Here is a 10,786-nt window from a genome sequence, read left to right as displayed (position 1 = left end):
GGATAGCTTGAGGCTCTGTCTCACAAAAAAAAAAAAAAAAAAAGAAAGATACAGTGGCAAGGGTCCCATCTAAGAGATAAGCCCAGTGCTCTCACTTCCAGGAGATGAACAATTAGGGCAGGCTGGGTCCTGGACCCATTTGTGGGCATGAGCTCGTACCCACCACCACAACGCAAGAAAGTATGGCAAACACCCCCTTCTGCCTCAGTTGGTCCACCTGTGAAATAAGCTATGACAGCACAACTAGGTGATTGTGGTGGGAACCAACCACGACGTGTTTCAATTTCCTCATCTGTAACCTGGGTTAGTAACACCACCAACCTAAGGTCATTGCTGTATTAGTCAGTTAATAGAATTCACTTACCAGAGGCTTCGCAGCCTCCCACTGACAACAGGAGCTTTAAAATACAAGTTCAGGGAATCACTCCCTGCTCTCCTCCTGAGGGCTCCCCCTGCCTTCCAGATGCCCAGCGTATCTGCACTTGTCACTGGTCCAGCATCAACATGCTGAGATTCTGATGGACCCCAAGGTGGAGGTGGTGTGCAAGACGCTGGGTAGTTCTAGAACAACCCCACACTATACAGAAGGCACCCACTGCCCTGAGCACTTACTTCCCAGTGGCAAAGGAGAGTCACTCCACTCCACTCTGGAGCCCTCCTGCCGACATTCTACCTCCGCCACAGGTCAGTTGTGACTACAAGCAAGGCCCTGCCATGCCCTACCATGTGGAAGCCCAGTTAGGTGCTCAGGCAACATGGGCCACAGGTCAAGGTCACCTACAACCAGCCCATTTATGAGGAGTGACAGTGTTTGAAGAGTGGCCCCAGGCCAGTGCCTACCCCGACCTCACCTGCCATGTAGTTGGTTTGTCCCCGCCACCTCCTCTCCATCCCTCCAAGAAGCAGCTCATTCCCCATCCACACATAGGAGACGCCTCTGCTCTGGAGTCACCCAGCTCTGTGACAACTGCCTAATGAAATAAGTTTACCCACCCACAAAGGAAAGTTGCACCACCCACTTCCCACTCCCAAGAGAGCTCCATAATAAGAGCTGACCATCAGTTCTAGCTCTTGGAGGCCAACCTTTCAGTTTCTGAACTAACCAATGTAGGTCCTGGAAAGAGGTCTGTGTTGGAAACTGAGAACCCCCCTCAGGCCAGACAATCCCCTGGGCCTGGCTCCCTGGGGAAGGCCTACACCAGCAGGGCAGGGCACCAGGCCTCCAGGCAGGGCTGTCCTGGGGAATTCTTCCTAAACCAGTTTGGCCATCTGATGCAGCAGGCACAACACTTGCCAAGCCAGGAGAGCCAGCCTCAGCATTCCAATGAAGCAGACTTGTTCCAGGAAGAAGTTTCCACAACAAAGCTGGGAGCCTCAACTCCTTTGTCTAAGCCAGTCCAGCACCGCCCACCCACAGTCAGCTGGTCTCACATTGGTCCCACACTCATCCCTGAACAGCCCCCATGCCTACACCAGGGTAGGCCCAGCCTCCTGGGAATAATCAGGCCTGGCATCCCAGGAATCCCACCAGCTGCCCATTCTGGCCTGCCTGCCTCAGCCAGGCGCTCCTGCCACCTTCTAAGGTAGAGATACTTTTGGTGCCTTGTTAGGGCCGAGCAGGGGGGAGGGAGTATCCTGTGGCTATCCCTTGCCCAGCACTTGTCTTTCTACCCAGGCTTGTAACCCTGGGGCTGGCTTCAGCATCCACTCAACCCTTACCAACAGCATGTATCAGCACTTAACTGTGTGCCTGGCTTATGGTGGATGTCAGCAGACAATATCAGGCCCAGGAGCCAAGTCTGTGGGCCTGTAGCCTGGTTAGTCAGCTGAAGTCCCAAAGCCTTGCATCCTAAGGAATTACAGAAAGACTAGACTCACCTGCTCACTGATCATCAGCACCCCAGCCTCTCTATTCCCCCCACCTACGTGGGGAGCCCACTGAAGTGTCTATCTTCTCTTTCATTTTGAAGTAATATCCCTACCAGAACCTCACATTTGGGGGGCAGGGGGCCTAAGAAGAGTAAGTGCTAGCTTCTGCCCCTGCAGGAAGGGCAGTAGCCTTTGGGGCAAGGCCCACCTCTCCTCACACAATTTTACTCCTTGTGAGTAAGAAGGAGGCAGAGAGATCAGCAGAGCCAGGAAACAGCAGCTTAAGTCCAGTGCCCACTGCCTTCACAATCATGTGCTTATTAAATACTAAATGAGTTGAGGGACTTATACTCTGAACAACTGCCACATATAAGCCACAGGGCTTAACACTTGGAGTTAAAAGTGTTTCCAATGCCTGGAAAGGAGTGGAGGTGGCTATAGAGCATGGGAGGCATTGGAGGCCACAGATGCACATGGCCTTGCTCCACTCTGGACGTCCCCATGTGCATTTCAGAGTCCTGTGTAACCAGGACTCCACAGGAGACCAAATGGATCAAGTCTTATTAAATTCAAGAGTGGGCTCAGGCCTAATAAGCTGATATAAAGACAAGCTTGGCCAGGTGCAGTGGCTCACGCCTGTAATCCGAGCACTCTGAGAGACCAAGGCAGGTAGATTGCTTGAGCTCATGAGTTTGAGGCCAGCCTGAGCAAAAGCAAGACCTTATTTCTACTAAAAATGGACAAACTGAGGCAAGAGGATCGCTTGAGCCTGAGTTGGTGATTGGTATGAGTTATGACACCACAGCACTCTACCCAAGGCAACAGCTTGAGACTCTGTCTCTAGATAGATAAATAAATAAATGACAAGCTCAACAATGTGAGATAAAGAATTTTAGCGTTAAGAGATTAAATTCCGGCCAGAGCCATGATGCCTAAAGGAGGGAGAAAGGGAGACCACAAGGGCTGGGTAAGGTAGCATACAAACCCTGAGGAGATTGACGCACAGCTCCAGGCTGAAAAGCAAAAAGTCAGGGAAGAGGAACAAGGAGAAGAAGAAGGTGGAGATGGGGCTGCAGGAGACCCCAAAAAGGAGAAGAAATCTCTAGACTCAGATGAGAGTGAGGATGAAGATGATGACTTCCAGCAAAAGCGCAAAAGTGTGGGAGGGCTCATCGACATTGAGAACTCCAACCAGGTGGCACAGACAACCAAAAAGGTCACACAACTGGATCTGGATGGGCCAAAGGAGCTTTCAAGGAGGGAACGAGAAGAAATTGAGAAGCAGAAAGCAAAAGAATGTTACATGAAGATGCATTTAGCTTGGAAGACAAATTGAGCCAAGGCTGACCTTGCCTGGCTATCAACCGGAAATAGCGGGAGGAAGCTGCCAGGACGAAAGAAGAGGAAAGGAAAGCAAAAGATGATGCCACACTGTCAGGAAAACGAATGCAGTCGCTCTCCCTGAATAAATAAGCGTGACTTGTGGGAAGAGGTGCCAGGAAACTGGGTGGCGCCGCCAGGACCTCTGCTGTGTCTCACTCACCCTGTGCCCTGGAGCCGCTGCAGCAGCCCCTCATGGCCAGAAGCCCCAGCCTGAGGTCTCCTCTTCATTTTGGCACAGAAATTGGAGGGATGGGGGGGTGGGGGTGGGGGAGGGGCAGCTGCTATCTTTGAGACAGAAAGATGCAGGACAGCACTTGGTATGTAACCATTTGAATGTTTTCACTGTTTTAGAATTCAGAACCCTTGTTGGGTACCTGGGAGGTGGGTAAGAAGAGCTTCCATTTGACTGGTAGATTGAACATTAGTGGGTGGTTGTGCCAGGAGGGAGCTGCTGACAAGTTGTGACAACCAGCCCATTTATGTGGCCTGGGTGCTCCTTCGGAGAGGGGCTGTCATGTGGGATTCTACACCCTGGGTCCCTGATGGTAAAGGCTTATCCCTGGCCTGTCCCTTGTGTCTGAGGCTGCTTCTCCCTGCCATTCCCCGTCCTATTCCCACCTCCCTGGCCAGGGCATGGGCCCATTTTTAACTGTACCCATAGATCATTTCAAGAACCTCTGTTGACTGTGAAGCACCCAGGCAAAACATGCTCCACAAATTCAACTTGTATATTTGGCAGATTAAACTTGACATTATCAAAAAAAAGAGAGAGATTAAATTCCCCATCAAAGGCTGATTAAAACTGACTGTGAACCAAAGAGCCAAACAGCCCAGTATAAAATAAACAAAAGTGTCAACTGGGCAAAGAGCAAGAGATCGAGGCCTCAGCAACAGCAAGCAAATCAGACTGGCATGAACAAAAGACTCCACTGCAGGACTGAGGGCATAACCTCTTTGAGATCTTTTTCATAAGGAAATGATATCATAAGGGGATGAGGAATTACATCAGAGCCATCTAAAAAAAAAGGAATAAGTTACAATTATGTGTCTGTATATCATGAGAGAACAAAATAAAAACAGTATTTTAACAAGTTCTCTGTAAACCTGAAATTGTTCTAAAAAATAAATGCTATGAGAAAATGTCAGCATGCACCCAAACACATGAAAATTGAAAAATGATCCCCTAAATAATGTCTGTACCAGAGAGAGCATACCAAACAAAACAAAAGGAAACTGAATAAACAAAAAATAGAAATATATCAAAACTTCAGGATCACTGCCAAAGCAGTCTGTGGGGTGGGGTGGGGGTGGGGTGTCTGCACTAAAAATAAACATTAATGATAAAAAGGAACAGCTTCTCTAATCTGCGATTTCAGAAACTGAACAAAGTAACAAGGCAAAAGTCTCACAAAGGGGAAGTGACACAACAAAAACCCAGAAACAAAAGAAAAAAGCAAAGGAACTATTAGTGTTTTTTTAACCTAATGACTGTACTCAGGTTGGTAGGTTTGTGCAAAGCACACATCCCTAAACCAGGGAACTGAATACTTACTGACCCATCCAGTCCCCATGGGTATGGTGAGGACTGAATACAACATTACTGGTTCCACTCCACAGCCCTTGGCAAGATGGGCACTGGCATCAGCAGGCCCATCTCACAGCAGAGCAGGGCCGGGAGTGTGTGTCCAAGAGGTAGTCCAGGTGCTGTGTGGCAGGCAGGACTCAAACCTAGGTCCAGGACTACAGCATCTCTGTCCACTACCATATTCACTCAAAAAAAGAATGAAGAAAGGAAAAGAGAGGGAGGAGGGAAGGCATTACAAACTCAATGGGAACCCTCAACAGATATGTCATAAAGTCATTCACTGACCTCAACAGATCTGTTCCCCTTCCAAAGGGTTGGGGTCCCCATCAGCAGTCACTCCCCAGCTCTCTCCCCCATACACTGAAAACCCACCCATCTATTTTTTGTCTATAAATTTGACTGTTCTGGATATTTCACATAAATGGAATCATACAATATACCATCTTTTGTAATGAGCCTCTTATACTTAGCATAATGTTTCCCAGGTTTATCTGTGTCATAGTATGTATCAGAATTTAATTCCTTTTTAATGTTCAAATAATACTCCTACTCCTATGAATAGGCCTCATCTGTTTATCCATCACTTGATGGGCATGTGAGTTTATTTCCACTTTGGGGCTATTATGAATAACGATACTATAAACATTCATCTACAAGGGTTTGTGTGGATGTATCCTTTCAATTCTCTTGGGGTATAGGCCTAGGAGTACAACTGCTGGATCTTGTGTTATCTCTTTGCTTAACTTTTTTTCTGAGGAAGTGCCAAACTGTTTCCATAATGGCCACCCCATTTTACATTCCCACCAGCAATTTAGGAGGGTTCCAATTCTGCCACATCCTTGCTGGGACTTGTTATTGTCTGTCTTTGGATCAGAGCCATCTTAGTGGATATGAAGTCTCTCCTCATTTTATAAAAGAAATTATTAGGACAATAATAGATACCACTCTGTATCTATTACTACTGTATCTATTACCTATATGTCTCTGCAAGTATATTACTTCACTTGATGCCTGTGTCAAAGTTCTCAGAATTCACATTCCCATTGTATGGAGGAAAAACCTAAGGCTTCAAGAAGCTAAGGTGTGACAGGGCAAAGAACAGCAGGGACAGAGCTGTCCCCTGGCCCTCTTCACACAAGCTCCTTTCACTGTACCACTGCCTAAGAACTGCCTGATGACAAAAGGATCTGTATCCTGAATGTATAGAGAGACCTTATACATCACTAAGAAAAAGACAGACACCTAATAGGAACACTGGGCAAAGGCCTTGCACTGGCTATTCACAAAAGAGGTCTTTGCATGGCCAGAAAACATAAGAAAAGGTCTATGGTAAATACAAATTACTACCAGTACAAACTATTGCTACACACTCTCAGAATGGCTAGTGTTTAAAACAATGGCAAAACCAAGGGCCAGTGATGAGGATAGTGAGAAGAGGAGTTCCCACACGCTCCTGTGCTACTCTGGAAGACAGTCCACCCTATACCACCTCAGGTATGCCCTTCAACAGAAATGGGCACCAGCCATCCACAGGAACATTCTAACAGCTCCAAACTGAAAATGACTCTAATTCGAATCTATCTGACAAGGAGTGAGGGAGGTACGGTATATTCACACAACAATGAGACTAACAGCCTACAAATGTGCCCCAGGGATGGTGTGTGTATTCACCAGCATACACACATGCACTTTAAAGTCTGTGCATTTTACTGTATATAACTATGGTTTAAAAGATTAATAAAACTCTTAACCAAATGTATCACAGGAAATTTAATTACATGTTAATGGATGGTATCGGAGATAAGAAGAAAGATCAAACTTCCATAAATGTACTTCAACTAAAACCTGATATTAAGAACACAAGGTCTGGTCAGGAACCAGTGACAAGAAATGGACAGCAGGTTTACCTAGAGCCAAAATACTTTTGCTCGCCCCATGAATATTATAGACATATAGTCTTGCTAGTGATTCAAGAAAAACAAGTTAGAGTAGTACAAAGCACCAGCGGAAAGTGAACCCAAACCTGGGATGGAGGGATAGGAGCACCCAGGGATCATGAGGGAGAGACAGAGCTGGGGGGTGGGTAGGAGGTAAGCCAGAATCCCTGCCTATTGCTTAGCCCAGTAATGAGCCCAATCCAAGCCCTCAAGGTATGCAAAAGGGACGAGTAGAGGCAGTGTAGCAGGAGTTGGACCCACTGGGGGGGGGTGCCCCATCTTTGTCCAGATGTCCCCTCCCTACCCCTATAGGTCCCTCTAGCCTTGGGCTGCTGTCAGCACCTCTCCAGCTCTGATGAGGGACCAGGAGGAGAAAGATGGAGGACAAAAACAGCTATTAAAAGAAAAGCAAGAGAACTCAGGGTGCCTAGGGAGGGAGAGCAATAATCCCAAGGCATCACTGCACTTCACAGTTTACCCCAACATAAGCTCATCAGCTTCTCTCATGGGAGGTATTAGCTCTTTTTCACAGGTGAGAAACTGAACTCTGAGAACATGCATCTTCCCAAACATTTTCCCAGTGAGGATGACACAAAGAGCAAGAACCAGGAGGCTGACCAGCCAGAAGTGGCTGGACCAGACCCATGGCGCTCAATTGTCTAACTAGTGCCCCAACCCTGCCTGCTCCTCAGAACCACCTGAAGAACTGGAAACTTCCATTCACAAGGTGTGAATACCTGTGACTCAACCTTTGCAGGTCTGAGGGTCTCAGCTTGGAACACGGAAAGCGTGGGCTTAAAGGGGAATGCCTATTATTAGGTCATTAAATATGAAATGTCTATAACTTTGAATCAAAAATTTAGTTTATTACATCTCAAACAAGAAGCAGTACAATTAATCAAAGCATGTGACTAAACTATCGGACACAGTTTTGCCATCTCAAGGGTAGCTTGTGTATGCAGCAGCAACTAAGCCTAGATAGAGAACAAGTGGTGATGAAATTGCAAAATGCATCTTCCAGAGATTGTTGGGAATTGAATACTGTCCCTTGTAAGAAGTGGTCTAAAATCCTGGATGAAGTGGTAGTTGGTTGGCACAAGATCTGGTAAATACAGTGCTTAACAGAGAGTCCAGCTCTGTAGTTTGAGTGGTAGTGGCCTGTCTCTATTGACCAATCTCAGCTGCTTAATCTTAAGCATCCTCATCATGTTGTCCATTTGGTTGCTATAATCAATTACCAGGTTTCATAAAGCTATAGTGGATAATACCAGCACCAGACCACCAGACAGACACCATTAGCTTTTTTTTGAGACAGCCTCAAGCTGTCCCTCTGGGTAGAGTGCTATAGCATCACAGCTCACAGCAATCTCCAACTCCTAGGCTCAAGTGAGTCTCCTGCCTCCACCTCCCAAGTAGCTGGGACCACAGGCACCTGTCACAACGCTTGGCTATTTTTTTTGGTTGTAGCCATCATTGTTGTTTGGCGGGCTGGGCTGGATTTGAATCTGCCACCTTAGGTGTATGTGGCTGGTGCCTTAGCCACTACAGCCACAGGCACCGAGCCACTATTAGCTTTTTTTTGATATTCCATTAACCATGTTTCCGCATTTCACCTTTATGTAACTGTTGTGCTGAACATTTGCAATTATCAAAAAGAATCCATTTTTCATTACACTTAACAATACAGTATAGAAACTGTTCATCTTTATGTCATGATAGCAAAGAAAAGCAAGTTTTGAGATGACATCTCTTCTGACACTCGCTTAATTCATGTGGAACCCATCTACCCAGCTTCTTTACCTTGCAGATTTGTTTTAAATCGTACAATACTGTTGGGATTGTAATGTCAAATCTTGCTGCTAATTTGTGCATAGATATTTAAGGAAATAGGATATTTCTTACTTAATAACCTAATAATTCAGATCTGGCTGAAACCAGTCATGGTGGTCCCCAAGCCCCACTTCTCATAATTGTGGAGATCCTGACATATGGTTCCTCAATCCCCAGGTTACTGAGGGAACAAAGCTCAGATAAAGGGGCTGGCTGGCTTCCTTGCTGGGCTCCATGTCCATTTGTGGACAATCAGGGGTAGGATATTGCTGTGGGCATCACCTGAGAAAGGTGGAAGCACCCACTGCCGCATGTCCACACAAGCCTGGTGCATGGTTCATGGTGGCTGCACTTCGACAGAGAACACAGCCACCAATGCCTGGAGTCCACTAACTTTGGTATGATGACACAGCAGACACTGCTCAGAAGTGAGAAAACTAACTCCTGACATACATGACCGCAAGTTCCTTCACCACTGTGTGCCAAGTACAAAGAAACCCAATCACCACAGCAAAAGGCAGACAAAGCACTGGTAGGTGGATAGGAAGGGCGCGAATGCCTCAAGGTAACCTTCCCTGCAGGGCAGTCCCGTGAATATACACAATCATGCATCTTATAGGCAAATTATACCGTGATTTCAAAATGAGAGCTGTATAAAAACAAAATCATCTAGTTAGCAGCCAGGACTGAAACTGGGGCTTGGCTCTAGTGGTAGCAGGGGCCTCTGGCAGCCTCTGGGAAAGAGCCACCAAGGGTGATGGCTTTCCAAGCTCCTATACAAAGACAGAACCTTCTGGAGGGCTAGACAGAGCCATGTGACTTCTCCACTGGGTCTCCATCAGGCCATAGCCCTGATCACCTCCTATATGCTGACTCAGAGTGTCATAGCCCAGTACAGGAGCTGGGGAGCTCTATGAAGAAGCACTTTGCACCAGATCTCTGGCTATGCTGGGAAGTGAATGTGTGTGCTGGTGTGCTGCCTTCAAAAGGCCCTGCCAGGCTCCTAACCAGTTCCTGACCATCTCCCTCATGGCCAGCACTGTGTGGACAGAGTTCCAGCAGCATGAACCAAGACAGTGGGGGCAGTCCCTGGGTCAGCAGGGGGGCTAGATCCACTAGGCAGGAAGAAAAAGTCCAGGAGCCAGTTCAGAACAGCAGAATTCCCTCTAGGCCAGTGGTTCTCAACCTGTGGGTCATGACCCACAGGAACTGTATTAAAGGGTTGCGGCACTAGGAAGGTTGAGAACCACTGATCTAGTCTAACACCATGCCACTCTTAGCCAATGCTTTAGATCACGGGTGCTGAAAAGAAGGGACAGGTGGAAGCAAGAGTCAACAATCCAGATATACAGTGTGGGCAGGGTGGTGCCACTCACACAGGAAAGGCTAAGGCTTATCTTGTGGGTACCCCTATGTCTGGCACTGAGTCTGTTCCTCCTTGGCAGGTAAAGGAATGGAGAGGGGAAGCCCATATCCAACAAGTGGCAGAGTTAAGAAAGTATCTGTGGAATGAATGGAAGACAGATGGAGGACATATGGACATAGCCGGGAGGTGCTGGGCCTTACGCCAGAAGTGGGTAGATGCAGGGCAGGTCCTAAGGATGGACAGGGGCTAGGGTTGCAGGGTGGGTCTAGAAAAGAATAAGTACAGCTGGGGCTGCAGGGAGCTCCAGGGGTACAGAGTGTACAGGGTGGGCTGGCCTTGGAGGTTCCCTTAGGAAAGCGGTTCTCAACCTGTGGGTCACAACCCACAGGAACTGTATTAAAAGGCCCGGGCATTAGGAAGGTTGAGAACCACTGCCTTAGGGCATCTTCTCTTTTATCCTTCTTTCACCAGCCAGTGGAAGGAACATACCCTAGTGACTCAATGGTAGGAATGGCTCCCAGATGCACCCCTGTCCTAGGTCTTTCCTCAGCTTACACACTCCAGAGAGACATGGAAATACCCCAGGTTCTCAACTTGAGAGGCTGAACCCCACTCATACAATCACACACAATAGGCAGAGTGGGGAGGGTTCAGACTCCCAAGAGTAAACTGCAATGACATGACAGCATTCTTATACTGGTCTTCCCACTGGGAAAATGTTCTGGAAGCATAAACACTCCTGAGACTGATTTAATAGACCTGGTTGTGGCCTGAGGCTTAGAATTTTTTTTTTTTTTTTTTTAGAGACAGAGTCTC

The 10,786-nt window shown here is 47.2% G+C and overlaps 1 protein-coding gene and 1 pseudogene across 2 annotated transcripts in view; one reads left to right on the top strand and one right to left on the bottom strand.

The window, feature by feature from the left end:
- Positions 1–10,786, bottom strand: part of BICD2 (BICD cargo adaptor 2) — a 71,705-nt gene that overhangs the window by 42,442 nt on the left and 18,477 nt on the right. The window lies entirely within an intron of this gene.
- On the top strand, positions 2,798–3,490 carry LOC100961655 (annotated as a pseudogene).

Source organism: Otolemur garnettii, unplaced genomic scaffold (assembly GCF_000181295.1).
Source record: "Otolemur garnettii isolate 467f Iridium unplaced genomic scaffold, OtoGar3 scaffold00088, whole genome shotgun sequence".
NCBI lineage: Eukaryota > Metazoa > Chordata > Mammalia > Primates > Galagidae > Otolemur > Otolemur garnettii.
The sequence above is the reverse complement of the archived record's forward strand: the minus strand, read 5'-3'. Positions and strand labels throughout refer to the sequence as shown.